The sequence below is a fragment of the Chinchilla lanigera genome, unplaced genomic scaffold (genome assembly GCF_000276665.1).
Source record: "Chinchilla lanigera isolate Chin_1 unplaced genomic scaffold, ChiLan1.0 scaffold00045, whole genome shotgun sequence".
Taxonomy (NCBI): domain Eukaryota; kingdom Metazoa; phylum Chordata; class Mammalia; order Rodentia; family Chinchillidae; genus Chinchilla; species Chinchilla lanigera.
The window spans coordinates 9153364-9169191 of NW_004955446.1; the positions used below are offsets into that span (position 1 = coordinate 9153364).

Sequence of the window (15828 nt, forward strand, 5' to 3'; positions counted from 1 at the left end):
ATGTATTTAGATCTTCTCTCTTCAAGAAAGATTGTACATTTCATAAAGTCAAGATACATCTTTAAATCATCTGAATATTTTGTTGTGCCTAGACACTGTTTATGCCGGTGTCCTTGTATAATTTATATTAATTCATAATTTATGGTGTCCCTTTTAACTCTGTCCAAAATGTAGTAGTTTGTATTATACTTAGACAACCTAGATATAATGCATACTTTCCTAGATAGCAGCAAATATTTCTTGATGACTGAATGCATAGCACACCTATTACAAAACAGTGAAGAAAAGGAGAAAATAACCTATCAATAATTATACCATCAAGCAATAATTTCTTTTAGTGTGGGAAAATGCAGGTAGGGACTTTCCTTAACAACAATGAGATTATAATCTACTGTTCAAAATTAATAATGTAGTGTATAGTAAATACTTCTTGCCATTACATATAATTCTATATATAGTATTTTAATATCAGTTCCTTTTATTAATAATACTTTATTTAAGCAATTCCCCTATCATCTTATATTCATTAATTTTCAAAAATTTGCCTTTGTAACTTTTTTCCATGTTGTGACAAATACCTTTGTGTTGGAGTCCTTATGACTAGGATTGGTTATTTCCTTACTATATATTTCTGGAATTAGAATTGTTGCACCAACGATAAATGCCCAATTTTAAAAAGATTTATTTTTGCTATTATTGTCATATTGCCCTGGAAAAATATTATATGTGTTCTATCAGTGGTATTGATGTTATGAGTTCTCTCCAGTGCTATATTTACTATATTTATCTTTGATTAATAAAATACCATTTTGTCTTAATATGAATGAATTTTAACATTAAAAATAATAAAATCTGTTTTCTATGTCTAATGAAAACCATGTCTGGGCATAGTGGTGCATGCCAGCAATCCCAGCACTCTGCAGAATGAGGAAAGAGGATTGTTGCAAATTCAAGACCACCCTGAGCTACAAAGTGAGTTCAAGGTCAGTTTGAACTGCATAGTAAGACCCTGTCTCAAAAAGACAAAAAGAAAACTATATATTTTTACATTTTGTTGTCATTCATTGACTTATTTTCATATTGATTTTACAGTAGTCTTTAGAGATAAAGGCTATTCAACCTATATTTATTGGTTTTGTTTAAATATGTTTGTTATTTACTCATTTCTATTTTTACTTTTATAAATAATGTTTAAATTGTTAACATGGTTGGCATATATTTTGTAAATCTGTAGCAAGACTTTTCTTCCCCTAACAGATACTTACATTTTATCTTAACCCTATATAATTTGGCATTATATTTAATATTTTAATAATTTTAATAATTAGATATTTATTTTGCATAAGTTAGGACTCTGGAGGTTTTTTTTTTTTTTTCATTTTTCCCGTACCAGGAATCGAACTCACAACCTTGTGCTTGCCAGGCAGGTGCTGTGCCACTGAGCTAAATCCCCAGCCCCTCTGGAGTTTTTTATGAGATTTCCTAAATTGTCAGAACTCTATTGAATAATTGATCATTTTTTTATTGGCTTGAAATGCCACTTCTATGGCTTAAAAAAATTTAAGGATGATTGATTCTGTCTTTAATCTTTATATCGTATTCCTATATAAAAAGACTAAAATTATAATTATTATGGGTTTTTAAAAATCTGAGCATTTTCTTTTAATTTTATTTTTAAAGATTTTCTGTTATTTTCTCAGTTATTTTGTTAAATTATACAAATACATTTTTTATAAAATTAATTTTATATCCTATTTTTATGTCCTTCCAAAAATTCCTATTAACTTTTTCATTGGAATTGAATTATAGCCAGTTGCTAAATACTGTACCACACACCTACTTATGAAACCCCTGCCAACTACTTAAGAAGTTTCCACCTCTTACATTTTAAATGTTCCCAGCCAAGAAAAGATCATAAGATGTTAGAAAGTCAATACCATGAATGAAAAGAAACTAGTGACTATACAGGGAAAAAAAATCTACTTTCTTAAAGGGAACTTATCTTCCCTTTTCTAGGAAATCCAGAGATGATGAGAACTACAGGAGACAGTAGAGTCATTAATTATGATCACAGTTCCAGGAAATAGAACCAGCATTTTGAATAAATAAATAGGAAAAAATTTAAAATGCTTGAATATTGACTTAACAAGCAAATCTCAAGGATAAAGCAAAAATCAAGGATAAAAATATCAAAATATAAAAAGATTTGAATCATGTAGTGAAAACAGAGTGATAAATGGAAGGGAAAAATAATAGAAGAAAAATTTCTTGATGTGAAGATTAATTCAAGTCTTAAGGTTCAAATGCTTAACAGGGGGAAAAGGACAGACACCTAGACACATACTGCTGAAATTTTTGAATTACAACGATAAGAAATCAGTCTAAAACCTCCTTGAGAACAAAAAAGATCTTTCAATATGTATCAGACTTTTTATCCGAAGCGAGAAACTGTGACAAACTAGGCAGTATTTCAAAATTGTGAAGAACTCAAATTGTTAGGCAAGCTATCAAGTGCTAAGACAAACTAAAGATGTGTTTAAACCTGTAAAGGGTCAGTTTACAAATTTACCTTCTATATAGCCCTCCTAATTTAAAAAACAAGAAAGTATGACCTGAAGATAACTTCAAACAAAACTAAGCTACAAGAATCCAATACAGAAATTAACCTAGGGTACAAAGACCCTGAAACCAACCTAGGTATTTCTTGAAACTAAAAACTACAAGTAGGACTGCTTTCTTGATTTATTTTTCAGATAATTAATTATTGACATATATAAACATGATTTTATATCTTACAAATTTGTTGTTAATTAATTCTGATAGTTTTGGATGGTTTATTTGGGGTGCTGTTTGTAATAAGATCATGTTATTTTTGAAGTTCCTTTGACCTTGTTCACCTTCTTGAAAGTATCCTCTTAGTAACAAATGCCATTTGGTATATGTCTATTTTATTCCAGTTCCATAATATTATAACAGGGCATAGGTTGAACATCTCTAAGCAAAACATTTAAAATGCTCCAAAATCTGAAAACTGGCACTCAAAAATTTGGGTATTTCAGGGGCTGGGGATTTAGCTTAGCGGCCCAGCGCCTGCCTGGCAAGCTCAAGGTTGTGAGTTCGATTCCCGGTACTGGACAAAATCAAACAAAACAAAAACAAAACAAAAATTTGTGTATTTCACAGCATTGTAGATTTCAGTATTTTGGATTAGAGATGTCAACTGGTAAAGTTTACATGAATATTTCAAAATCAGAAACTCTTTTGGCCCCAAGCACATTGGGTAAGGGATATCCCACCTGTACCTGAAACTGGGTAATTTACAATAAATATAAATTTGTTGGCTCACAGTTCTGGAAGCTGAGAAGGCCAATGTCAAGGTGTTAATGTCTGGCAGTTATCACGTGGCAGAAGGTATGAGAGAAAGAAAAGTGGACTCATTTTTTATAACAAATCTACTTCAGCAATAACTTCCATTGTCCTGAATTCAGAGTTTTAAAGAAACTTTTAAGGATCCCAGTTCCCATAGTATAGTTACAGTGGCAGTTAAAATTTAACACTAGTACTAGAGCACACAGACATCCTAACAATAACAACAGTTTCCAGAATTTTAAACCTGAATATTAATAATTGTGGATAATTTTTAGTGAAAGGTGATATGCTACAGGTATTACTCTGTGACTGACTTGTATGTAACATGTTTGGGAGATGATCTAAAACAATCTTCTTAGATGGCATACTGTATGTACCAGTTAACTGCTTTCCTGTGAGTAAACTTGCTTTTATTACAAACAGAATTTCACTGAACATTGTTGTGAAAAAAGAGATAAAAGGGGCTGCAACCAATTGTATCTGGAGTACAGAACAGTCATTAAATTTCACACATTTTTTTGGAGTTCACTTAGAAATCACAGCTCCACTGGAGAGTAGAAGATTTTAGGAATTCAGGAGTTCTCAGAAGTTTCAATAAAAGCTTACACTACACATGCCAAGACGTGTTTTGTCATTGCCATTCTTGTGCAAGAAAGAGCAGCTCCTTTGACCTATACCTGGAAGGTTGCTGTCCTCGGTGGAGGAGGGACAGGGTACTCTGATGGGTGGATAGAAAAGACCGACCCAGTCTCCTTCTCAATCCCTGCCCCTTGATTGTTTCTCAGAGTAGCTCACTGATCCAATGAGCTTGTGAGCCCTCAGATTTGTTGGAGGAAAGAAAATATTGGCAATTTTGTCAAATCTTGGAAATCAACCATCAGTCTATTGGATGTAGGTTGTAGTGTAACTGCTTCTACTGCTAGCAAATGTCTTTTAAAATTCAAAACAAACTAGTGAAAAATTAGGGAAATGCTTTTTCTACAAAATTTTAGAAAATTTTAATGTATTTAAGCCTCCCGTTCTCTAATAATTAAGCCAGTGTTAGTTATCATTTTGTTAAACGTTTGCTCTGAAGATATTATTTGAAGAACTTTATTTTAATTTTTATTACTACATGTGTGTAGTACATAATATTTTACATTTCTTGTGTGGAGTTGGTGTGTTTTGGATGCCTTTTAACGATGAAAACAACTTTATAAAAACCATTACAACTCATAGATAAGAAACCTGTGATCAAAGAGATTAAGAAATATGACCAATTATCAGAGTTTATAAATGACAGAGCTAATTTGAAACCAAATTTTTATACATTTAAAATTCTAGCTGTTAAAACTACATTGGACAGAAACTTGTTTACTAAGTTGGTGATTCAATGTTTTCATATGGATGGCAATTTAATTTGGAGCAGATTCTGCTTTGAATCATAGTATCTTTCATAAATGATATCTTTCATTTCAATGGTAACTTATTTAAATGCTAAATTATAAATAAGACCATGTAGCAGTGAGAAAAGCAGCTTTTGCTTTTGTGTCACCTATACTATCTTATTTAAGCTTCCGAAGAAAGAAGATAGGCAGAACAGATTAGGTGGTATGTATTACCCTGAAATCAGAGTTCTTTGACATTTTTAAGGCAAGGAACTGATTGAATTTGTGAACATAAATTGGCAAAAAAAAGTAATACCATCTGCTCAATAACAATTCTTTGTTCTTTGCCAAGAACATTTGTTTCAACGTGAGAGTGATAACCATATTTATAAAACTTGCTAAATGCATGAACTATATATAAATTGTCAGGGTCATAAAAGTCACAAACGGTCACTAACCATTCCTCAGACTCCATATTTTCATTGTCAATGCATTTATCCTATTCTTTTGGCTAAATGGAATAGCCCATCTAACCTATGCTTTTCTGTTTATGTTTTTCTTACACAGTAGTCACTGAAGCCTCAAAGAGTCCAGCCTGTGTTTTCTGTGATTACACAGCAGTATTCTCAAACCTAGTTGGTTACCCAAAGTATACAAAGCAGGGACTTTTTCTCTAGTTTCTCAAGTAATTCTTCTCTAGATTTAAACTCTAGTGTTTTATTTATGGGAATAAGTTTCTCTTTTATTTGCCAAGAGGCTGCCCTTATAGTTGAAGAATTGTGTTGCTTTTCCTTTTATAAATATCAGTGTAAAATATATACGGTGTTAAATGTAAATTACTGATGTGAAATGGCCATTTTAGTTCACGCTGGTTGATAAAGTGAACCAGAGGACTCTGTGTGATTCACTTTAAGGAAACTATAGCATTCTTCTGTCTCTTTAGCCCTCTTTTATTCCAAGAATTCTCAGCAGCTTGAGCAAAGCTCTGAAGTAAGCACAATTCTTGAAAAGCACTTTCTAGAGGGAATGGCTATATGGACTCCCATGCGTCAGGTACTGGAAAAATGGAGAAATAAATGGCCTCATTCACAAAAAATATCTTTTTAGTATAAATCACATAGGGAAAAAATTGCATGGGTCTTCAAAAATACAAATATACTTATAATAGAAAAACAAGGAAATAAACTTTGAGAAATAGAAAATTAAAATAGTATTCTAAAATACAATACCAATGTCTAATGTTAATCTTAGAAATGTGCTAAGAATCTTCAGTCTGCTTTATCTTTATAAGTAATAATAGATTTTGAAATAATTCCATATTAAAGAAAGAATTTTCCTTTCAGTGTCTGACTCCAAATAAGTATACACTTGAAGAAATCTGAGGTTTTTTATTTATAAGAAGTGCAGTATATTAATAAATGGCTATTTGCTTGAGTGAGAAAATAAGCAAAATTTCACAAGATGAATTTTCTTTTCAATAAATGTGCATACCTATGATTTGAAAAAAAGTTTTTAAAAATGAATTTCCTATTTAAAAAGAACCAAAATATCTAATAGTTTTGCATAGCCTCAAATATTGAATAGAAGCATGCCTACTGTCCAAACAGCAAAGCTAAATGGAAAAAGAGTTGAAAAATTAGAGTTGAAAAAGAAATTTCAGTTAATCTAATCCAAAATTGAATGACTTTTTCAAAAGAAACATCTGATAATACAAGCTATGCCAAAAATGAGGTCAGTCAGAAATTACATTTAGTGCATTCTTTTACTTTTCTTTTCCACTCCTCATGTCCCATTAGGCGGTTCCTGCCCATGAAAAATATTTATGTGGCATATCTTCCATCATGCCCATAGTAAACATAATGAAGAAATTATGTTTCATTTTTTCTATAAGTCTTGGAATCCTCCACAAGTGCTTCATGGAGTTGTTAGTAATAGATTGGAACTGGAACCTGACTGTGTCTCCCAAGTCTTCTGATCACACTTGTTATACTTTTAGGAAAATAAATTGTATTTATAGGAAGAAATAAGCAATTGTGTGATATGATAAAACTGTTCTAAGGAATTCAGAACATTGCGTGCAAGTCTGGTTCCATCACCAATAGTGGAATTTTTGAGAAATATAACTTCTCTAGGACTGATTTTCTATATGTCAAGTGAAGGAGATTTCAAACTTCTGTGAATTTTGGTTTCTTTTTATTTTAGTTTTATTTTTATTACTACACATTTACAGTACATAACATACCTTTTTTTTGGTACCAGGGATCGAACTCAGGACCTTGCACTTGCCAGGCAGGCGCTGTGCTGCTGAGCTATATATCCAGCTATATAACATATCTTAATATCTTTTTTCATCCTCTTTTCCCTCTCCTCATATCTTGATACCCTGACCATTTGAGAAAGATCTTGCTCCCTTCCTATTATCTTTTATTTTGCCCTTTATTTATAATTTTTGTATTTTATATTTTCATCTTCCTGTATCTCATAACTCACTTTTTTCTGCATTTCATAGATATCAACTTTTCCTGTTTTAAGACCCCTTACAAGTTACTGGTCTTTATTTCCAGTGGAAGGTAACTCATATTACATGTAGACATATATTAATAAGCATAAATATGTATACTATGTTAACACTATGTACACTATGTTATCCTCCCCAGGATTTTTCAAAGCAAAACATTTTCCCTCGCTCATCGTATTATATTTTTACATTTATCTCTCATATTATAGTGTAAAGTTATTGATAAACAGTCTTTGGATTACCTGTAAAAGAATTTGCTAGGAGTTTGAATCTTTGGGCTACAAATAACAGACAATTCATTAAAAATGCCTTGAATAATAACTTTCTTGAATCATATAACAAGAACCATGGTGATAGAAAGATTGTAGTAGTTCAAACATGCATCAAGAAACCAATTCTTTCTTTCTAGTCACTCATCCTAAACTCTTCAATGCTTGATCTGTTTTTATCTCCTTATGGTTGTACTACGTCTACACACAATATATTCATAATACTTCTTTTTTTCTCTTTCTCTTTAAGAAATATAAAACATTTTGCAGAAACTTTCTAACAGATTTCCTTCTCATGTTTTTATTGGAAAGAAATTTATAAAAAGTAGTTGAGATTCTTATCCATGTAAACAGAATTTCCAATCAGATTTTTAGTATTCTGCTCTTGAGTAGACAGATAAGATTTATCAAACATTTAGCATAACTATTTAAATGAAGGAGAGAAATAGAAACAAGTGGGGAAAGATCAACTTAGAAGTACAGATGTTGCAGGGAGCATAAAACTTATAAAATATCCCAAGAAATAGGAGATAATATTGCATCCATGAATGTTATTAACATTGCTTCCATGAAATAACAGTATGCAGTTAAAAAGGGAATAGTCAGACAATAGGAAAGGAGCCCTTCGATACATGAATTAAAATCTCAATTTAAGAATTGAAATTTGAGCCAGGGATATAGCTCAGTGGTGCAAGCTCCTGCCTGGCAAGTGAGGTTGTGAGTTCAATTCCCCGTACCAAAAAAAAAAAAAAAAATTGAAATTTGAGAGCATTTCCATAATGAAATATTAATAATCAGTGGCTAAAACTGACAAGAAGAAGCAATGAAGGAATGTCATTTGGAAATATCATGGATTATAGCAAGCGAATCAGCTAAAAGACTAGAAAGTGGTTACTCCTAGGGAGTGTAAGATATTGGGAGTGGGAGAGAAAGTGCAGAGATTTCTTATTTCTTAATCTTTGTAACACTAAATTGAATACTTGTTTAAACTATGTGCCACATAATTTTACTGAAAATACAATTTCAAAATTGGCCATTTTTACTCTTAATAAGAAATTCAAATAAAACAAGGAGGTGACATGGTTGCAAAATTTTTCTCTTTTCATGTATCCTTTACTAATAAGGACTGGTGAGAATATGATGTGACTTTACTCTCAAACACTGCTTCTAAACGTAGAAATAGGTACAAAATTTCTCAAAAACCACTGTATAGTTACACATTAAGAGACTTTAAAGTGTTTATTCCCTTAGACCTAGTAATTCCTCTTTGGGAAATCTCTTTTAATAATCTACTTAAGAAAAATATTGGAAGAAAATACATAACTATGTTCACTCAATAGTAAAGTCAGAGATGGCAAAATGATGGTATTCATTTTTTTCTCTTAAACTTCTTTGTGTTTTTCAAATAATCTATAATAAAGATAGGCTCCTTTTAAATTTGTAAATTAGAGCTGTGTTCAGGATTGTTCATGAATCACCCAGGAAAAAAGGAGAGGGCTTCCCCGCTGGTGTAGACAGAAAGAGCTTCATGCTTCAGAACAGAGTCCACCAGTACTGTGGCTAGTCAGGGGTACATTTTATCTGGGTACAAAATGATGGTTAGAATGCTGGTAGGAATACCACTGAAATAATCCCTTTATCCATGTTTAGTTCTTTAATTACATCTTCTGAAGCTTTTGGAGCACCCAAGCTATCACATGATGCATGTTTGCTATTAATATTTTTTTTCCTCTTTTTTATCCAATGCTCTGAAATCGGCTAGTCTTGACAAATCAAGTCTCACAAGATTTGAATTTCTTTAAAACAAGTAGAGATATATTTCTGTTGTTTTGAGAGCAGAGAGAGGGATAAGGAGAAAGTAGGATTTTATTTTCTTTTTGTGTCTTTTTGAGACTGGGTCTCGCTATGCAGTTCGGGCTGGCCTTGAGCTCACTTTGTAGCCCAGGCTGGTCTCGCCTCACCCTCTCGAGTGCTGGGATTACAGGCATGCACCACTACCCCTGGCTAGAAAGTAGGACTTAAGCATATTTTTTGAATGTTTGCTTTCATATGTTAGTTGAGAGAAGAGGTTAAAGACATCACTTAGATGACATTATGCTCCAATTGCACTGATCTATTGCTCTTTCTTCTAAGAAACAATTTTCATTCTGGCTACTTGAATTTGTACATTTTATTTCTTCTCTCTAGATTATCCTAACAATCTTTTTCTGCCTCATAAACTCATACCTACACTTGTAGACAAAGTTGAAATGTTCCTCCATTGTGAAAAACTTCCATAACACAAATAAATGTATATATGTATGTGTGCATGTATGGACATACATACATGTGTATGTATGTCACTGTAATTTAATAAACTTCCTTGCCTTTCCCAGAATCTCACCCATCAGACAAGCTAGGTAGTTTTAGCTCACCTTATAGAGGAAGAAAGTGAGCCTTAGATGACTGGAGTCCTTGGTTGGGGAGCACACAGCTAGATTTGAAACCCAAATCCAAACCCAGGATTTCCTCCTCAAACCTTCTTATTTTGAAAATTGCATTACTTATTGATCACTGCATTATATTTGCTTGCATGTTTAGCTGCCTTATAAGACTGGCTTCATTTGTTAACAGAACAATTCTGAAGGAATTGTATTTCTATATACTATAGAACTCAGATTAAAATTTTAGTTTATTTGACATTTGTTGTCTGACTCTAGGCTCCACAGGGTGGGATTCTTGAGCACACAAACAAGGATGCTTCATTCAGCCTTGACTCTCGCACCTGTCATGGTGTCTCCCATTCAGAATTTGCTAACTATTCAGTGAATAAATGAAATAATGAATGAAGGAGAAAGACTCTGTCTAGTAAAGCTGTAGCTTCTAGCAAAGCAATATTTTAAAAATTATTTTGCATTGTCTCCATTGTGTGGGTAAAATATTTCTTAAACTCATGTGACTTATACTACCAATATCAGTAATCATGTTAAATCAAATGAAATCAGTAGCATCCGTCAGGCTTGTCATGCTTGTGGTCTGGGTTTAGGGCAAATTTTGCTTTCTTATAAACAAGCACACTGAGACTTTATGATAGACAGTATAGATGGGACACTGCATTTTGCACAATCAGGCTGATTTTAATCTAAAGCTCAAGTAGGCAGCTTTAAGCTTTGGACATTAAGTCACAGTATTTTGTCACTACAAAGTCTACAATTAAAATATATTTTGATGGTCTTATGTTTTCGTAAATGTGGGGTTATTAAAAGTTCATCCCATAACAAAAAACCTCCAAGCACTATATAATATATGCAGTATTTTACTGAGCAAATTAACATGTGTGTTAGTCAGATTTCCATTACTGTAACAAATACCTGAGATAATCAACTTATAAAGAAAAAAGGTTTGTCTTTGCTCATAGTTTTAGAAGTTTCAGTCTACGGTCTGCTGGCTGCCTTGTTTTTGGTTCTGTGTCAAGGCACCTCATCATTGCAAGGTGCAAGATATAGACCAAAAAGCCATTCATTTTGGGGTGGAAAAGTGACCAGAGGAAGAGACTGGGCTCCTATAGTCTACTTTAAGGGTGTGCTCTGATAACCTAACATTTCCCAATGAGCCCCACATCTTATCTCCCAGCAGAACCACTGTAGGGAACAAACCTGTAACACTTGGGCCTTTGGGGAACAATTAAGATGCAAACTACTGCAGTATTTTTATTTGATGACTAAAAAGCCCCTTTTAAGAAAAACTGGTACATGCACATTTCACATCTTGATCATTTTTACGCCTTCTTCTGCCCCCTGCTTCTTCCTTGCCTCCTTCCCCAGATCCTTTCCCATCTCCCCAGAGTCTACCTCCCCACTCTCTACCATCTCCCTTCTATTTTGCTCTTTAAATTATTTGTACATTAGGTCTCTCATATTTGTTAAAGAAAAGTTGTCCTGGCTCTTTCTTTTCACATGAAAATCCATGCACAATAAGAGGTAACAGAAAGTATTAAACTATTTCTTCTGTAACAGTACAGTCTTACATCAGACTTTTAAATACAAAAGAATAGGCAAAGGATAATGGCACTGACTTTGATTCTAACCCAAATAAGGCAGGGAATTGAATGAAATCAGTTTTTCCTCTAATCTTACGTGGAAAAAAATGTGTCACACGGCGAACCCATATGAATCCAATCTGTTTGCCTTATTTATCTTTGCAGTGACATTCAGACTCCAGGAAATGTATCAGAAACCTAGGCAGGGTTTCATTGTCATCATATAGACTGGAAATGTGTGAAGTATGTGATAACTTCTGCCTTTAAAAAACATTCCTGATTGAAATACTGTGTTGATCATATTTTTTTTTCTTCAGAAATCTATGGCGACTTCATGCACTTCAATTACTCTCCATAAAGGCATATTTTCTCTTTTCTTAGTTTAACCCGTTATAACTAAATACTATAAACTGAGCGGCAGTGCATTTCTCAATTCTGAAGACTGGGCTGTCCAAGATCAAGGCACCAGTGGCCTCAGTTTCTCCTCTGGGGTCATCGATGGCATCTGCGTCCTTGTATGATGGAAAAGGCAAGGCAGCTTTCTCTAGACTCTTTCATAGCGGCATATTAATCCCACCCATGATGCCTTTACTCTCATGATCTAAGCACCTTCCCAAGGCCCCGTGTCTTAAAGCCATCACCTTAGTGATGTTTAAACATATGAAGTAGCGGGGACACAAACATTCAGACCATGGTATCTTCTATTCTCCATGCAAGGAAAGAGAAGAATCAATGTCTTGAAAATAAAAATCTTTTTACACTCCCCCACTAGATAAAGACCTGACCAACGTCCTTCACTCTCCATTCAGTTCCTGTGACCTCATCCTGCGTATCTCTCCAGCCTCATCTCCCACACATGCTCTCTGCTGCAATGAATGGGCAGGTTCCCTAATATTCTATGTTCTCATTATTTTACACCCATATTCATGTTATTCTCTATTGGGATCCTTCCTCATTCTCCCCACTTGACTCTTGTTCTTCTCTGTACCCTGATATCTCCCTTTTTAACATATAAAGAATTTCCTCCTCCAGGAAGTTCCTCAGAGACCAAATTAGGTGCCCGTATGTGTTCCTGCATTTACTATTAGAGCCCATGTAGTGTTAATGGGGATTGTTTGGTGGCTTGTCTCTTTTCTTCACCATATCATGAGTTTCTTCAGAAAAGACTTGTCTCATTCTTCTTTACACATCCATAATCTTATTCAGCATTTGGTATAAAGTCCATGATCAGTGAATCAATTGGTTTTCCATTAGCAGAGTAAATAAAGTACATTTTTTTGGTACCAGGAATTGAACTCAGGATCTTGTGCTTGCCAGGCAGGTGCTGTGCCACAGAGCTATATCCCCAGCACAAAGTACATTTCCTAGAACAGAATCTGAAAAACAGATGAGAAACATGAGAACACCTAAGGTAAAAATCTTTTGTACCCCATAACAATACTTTATTGGCATAGAATCTTCTTTTAATTTTAAAATTATATTTTATTTCATCCAATATATCCAAAACACTGTCATTCTAACAACGTTTATTTTATGAAAAATTAAAACAAACTTTTATAACAAAATAATAAGAGAATAACAAAAGTCAGTACAAGCTGTATCATCTTCAAAGTAGTTAGAGTAAAAGAGCAACAAAAAAATTATTAACAACTGTTTCCTGATTTTCTTTCTCAAGGAAATAGAAGATTTAAGGTGCTTCTTCTGCAAAGAAAACCCACTGGTATTTTATTATAAATGTAACAAGTAGACCATATGTAGTCTTTGTGTTCAAGAAATGAAAGGAGGTCATTGTACAGGAAGCAGCAAATCTCCCAAAACATGAGAATTAGATGTTGGTGAACATGAAATCAGTGTGTGAATCAACCATTGAATCTTCTGATAACTTTCTTTTCTTTAATAAAACTTATTTTCTTTTTTAAAGAATATGTTTTGAGATATGATTCACATGCAAAAGGTACAGATATGTAATATATAAAACAATGTTTTTGGAAGTATGTAGATCCCTATGAATTGGATATCACAATTGATGACATAAACTTATTCATTACCTCTATATTATTCAGTTTTCCCATTGCTGGCACACAATACCCAACACCCACAAGTTAACGGAGGAGAAGTTTAATCTTACCCATGTTTTAAAGGATTCACTCCATGGTTAGCTGGCTGCATGGCATAAACATGATGGGAGGCTTATGGTGGAGCTAACTGCTTCATTCATGGGGACTGGGAAGCAGAGCAGAGAAATAGTGCTAGAGAGGAAGGAGCAGGGGACCAGACATGCAGACCCTATGTCTACTACAACACACCCAAACACTAAGAAGTCTGCTCCACCCATGGGTAGAGCCAAAAGCCAATCTATTTGACACTCCATCCTAACTGCTACAACTCCAAAAGTTTTATCCTGCCCCCTTGATTTTATTTTGTTTTGTTGATTTGCCTTTTGTGGTAAAAGCATTTAACATAGAATCTACCCTCTTGGCAAATTTTAATTGTACAATGCAATATTGTTAATCAGGTGCTGTTTGTCGAAGCAATGCTTTCCAGAACTTACTTTACAAGACTGCATATCCTTTGGCCAGCACCTCATTATCCCATTCTTCCAGTCCTCAGCAACATCTCTTTCACTTTCTACTTCTCTAAGATTAACCATTTTAGAATCCATGTGTATACAAAATTATGTATTATTTGTCTTTCTGCATCTAGCTTATTTCACTTAGCATAATTTCCTCCAAGTCTAATCCCTGTTAGTGTGAATGAGAGAATTTCCCTTTTGTAAAAGGTTAAATAACAGTCCATTGAATGAATAGCCCCAATTTTTCTTTATCCATGTATACATTGATGGATAGTTACGTCGCTTTCATATCTTGACTATAGTGATTGTTGCTGCCAGGAGCTCAAGAGTACAGATACCTCCTCAAGATCCAGATTTCAGTTGATCTGGATATGAACCAAGCAGAGAGATTGCTGGCTCAACATATTTCTTGTTTTGAAAGCAGGGTACCCTCTGGACTTTTCTACAACAGAAGTAATTTTTATTCTTGATAATCAGGCTACTTGTTAGAATGATAGAAATAAACCAGTGCCTAAGTAAAAATAAGGTTAAAGAAGGGAATCAATGCTAACAGATGTATTAATTCAGGGGTTGCAGACATTCTATATGTACTTTTTAAAAAGTAATTTGATTTATAACTCAAAACAGAGGGTGTAATAGCATGTTAGAGTTCACTAACTCTACTTAAAGAGTCCCAATATGAATTTAAAAATTATCACTGTGAACAGAACATTGAAAGTTCACTCTTGGTGGTTTTATGGCCAGTTGCTAGACATTTCTTCCTCATTCTATTTATTGTTATAAAATACTGGGACATGAGTAGCCTGTTGGACCAGACTGCAACCTTGCTGTAGCAGAGGTAGCATCAGGGCTGTGCAGTTTATTTCAGACATCATATAGTCTATTTACACAAAGTGTACAAGTAAGTGTGTGGTGAGGACTTTCTGACGGTACAGCTCACTTAGCAACTGAAGGTGAAAATGTCTTCTTGGTAATTGTGTGCCATTTTTAAAAAATAAAAAGTTAAAAAATTTCTAATGCATTTTTGCAAAATTTGATACTTTTGAAGACAGCAGAAATACAGCGTACTCCGGGATTTTTAAATCTGGATTTTTGTGTGTCTCTTTACTTTTGTATAATAAACACTGCTTTTAATATCTGCTTTCAAACTGAAATTTAGAAATAGAACTGCTGAATCAGACTTTGGTAAGAAGGGAAAATAAAGCGTGACATGTCAATAAAAGTTACCTTAGTTAAAACTGATGATGGTAGACTTTGTCAACCCAAACCCCTTCTTTCTCCCTGTCACCCAATCTTTCCCTATTTCTTTCCTGGAAGATACAAGCCAAAAACTATTTTTCTTTCTCATGTTTCTTTACTTAACGAAAACAACCAATAATGATAACAAAAATAATCAAACTATTGAATTTTGGTCATAATCTAAACCATATTTTAAATTGCTTTCTCCTTAGAGTAACCTTGGAATTAGGTTCTTCACTTGTCACTGGCATTTTTTGTAGTTCTGCACAATCATCAACTTAAAATAAGAATTTCATTCTACGGCACGAGGACTATCCTACTCATTTTTTTTTTTTTTTTTTTTTTTTTTTTTTTTTTTTGGTACCAGGAATGGAACTGAGGACCTTGTGCCTGCTGGGCAGGCACTGTGCCACTGAACGGTACTCCTGGCCCTCTCATTCATGTTTACCTCCTTTTTTTGTTTATATTCTCTATCC

At 33.7% G+C, this 15828-nt stretch overlaps 1 protein-coding gene across 7 annotated transcripts in view; it reads left to right on the forward strand.

Annotated features, from left to right (window-relative positions):
• Pde4d (phosphodiesterase 4D, cAMP-specific) overlaps window positions 1–15828 on the forward strand; it is a 1338202-nt gene that overhangs the window by 1239038 nt on the left and 83336 nt on the right. The window lies entirely within an intron of this gene.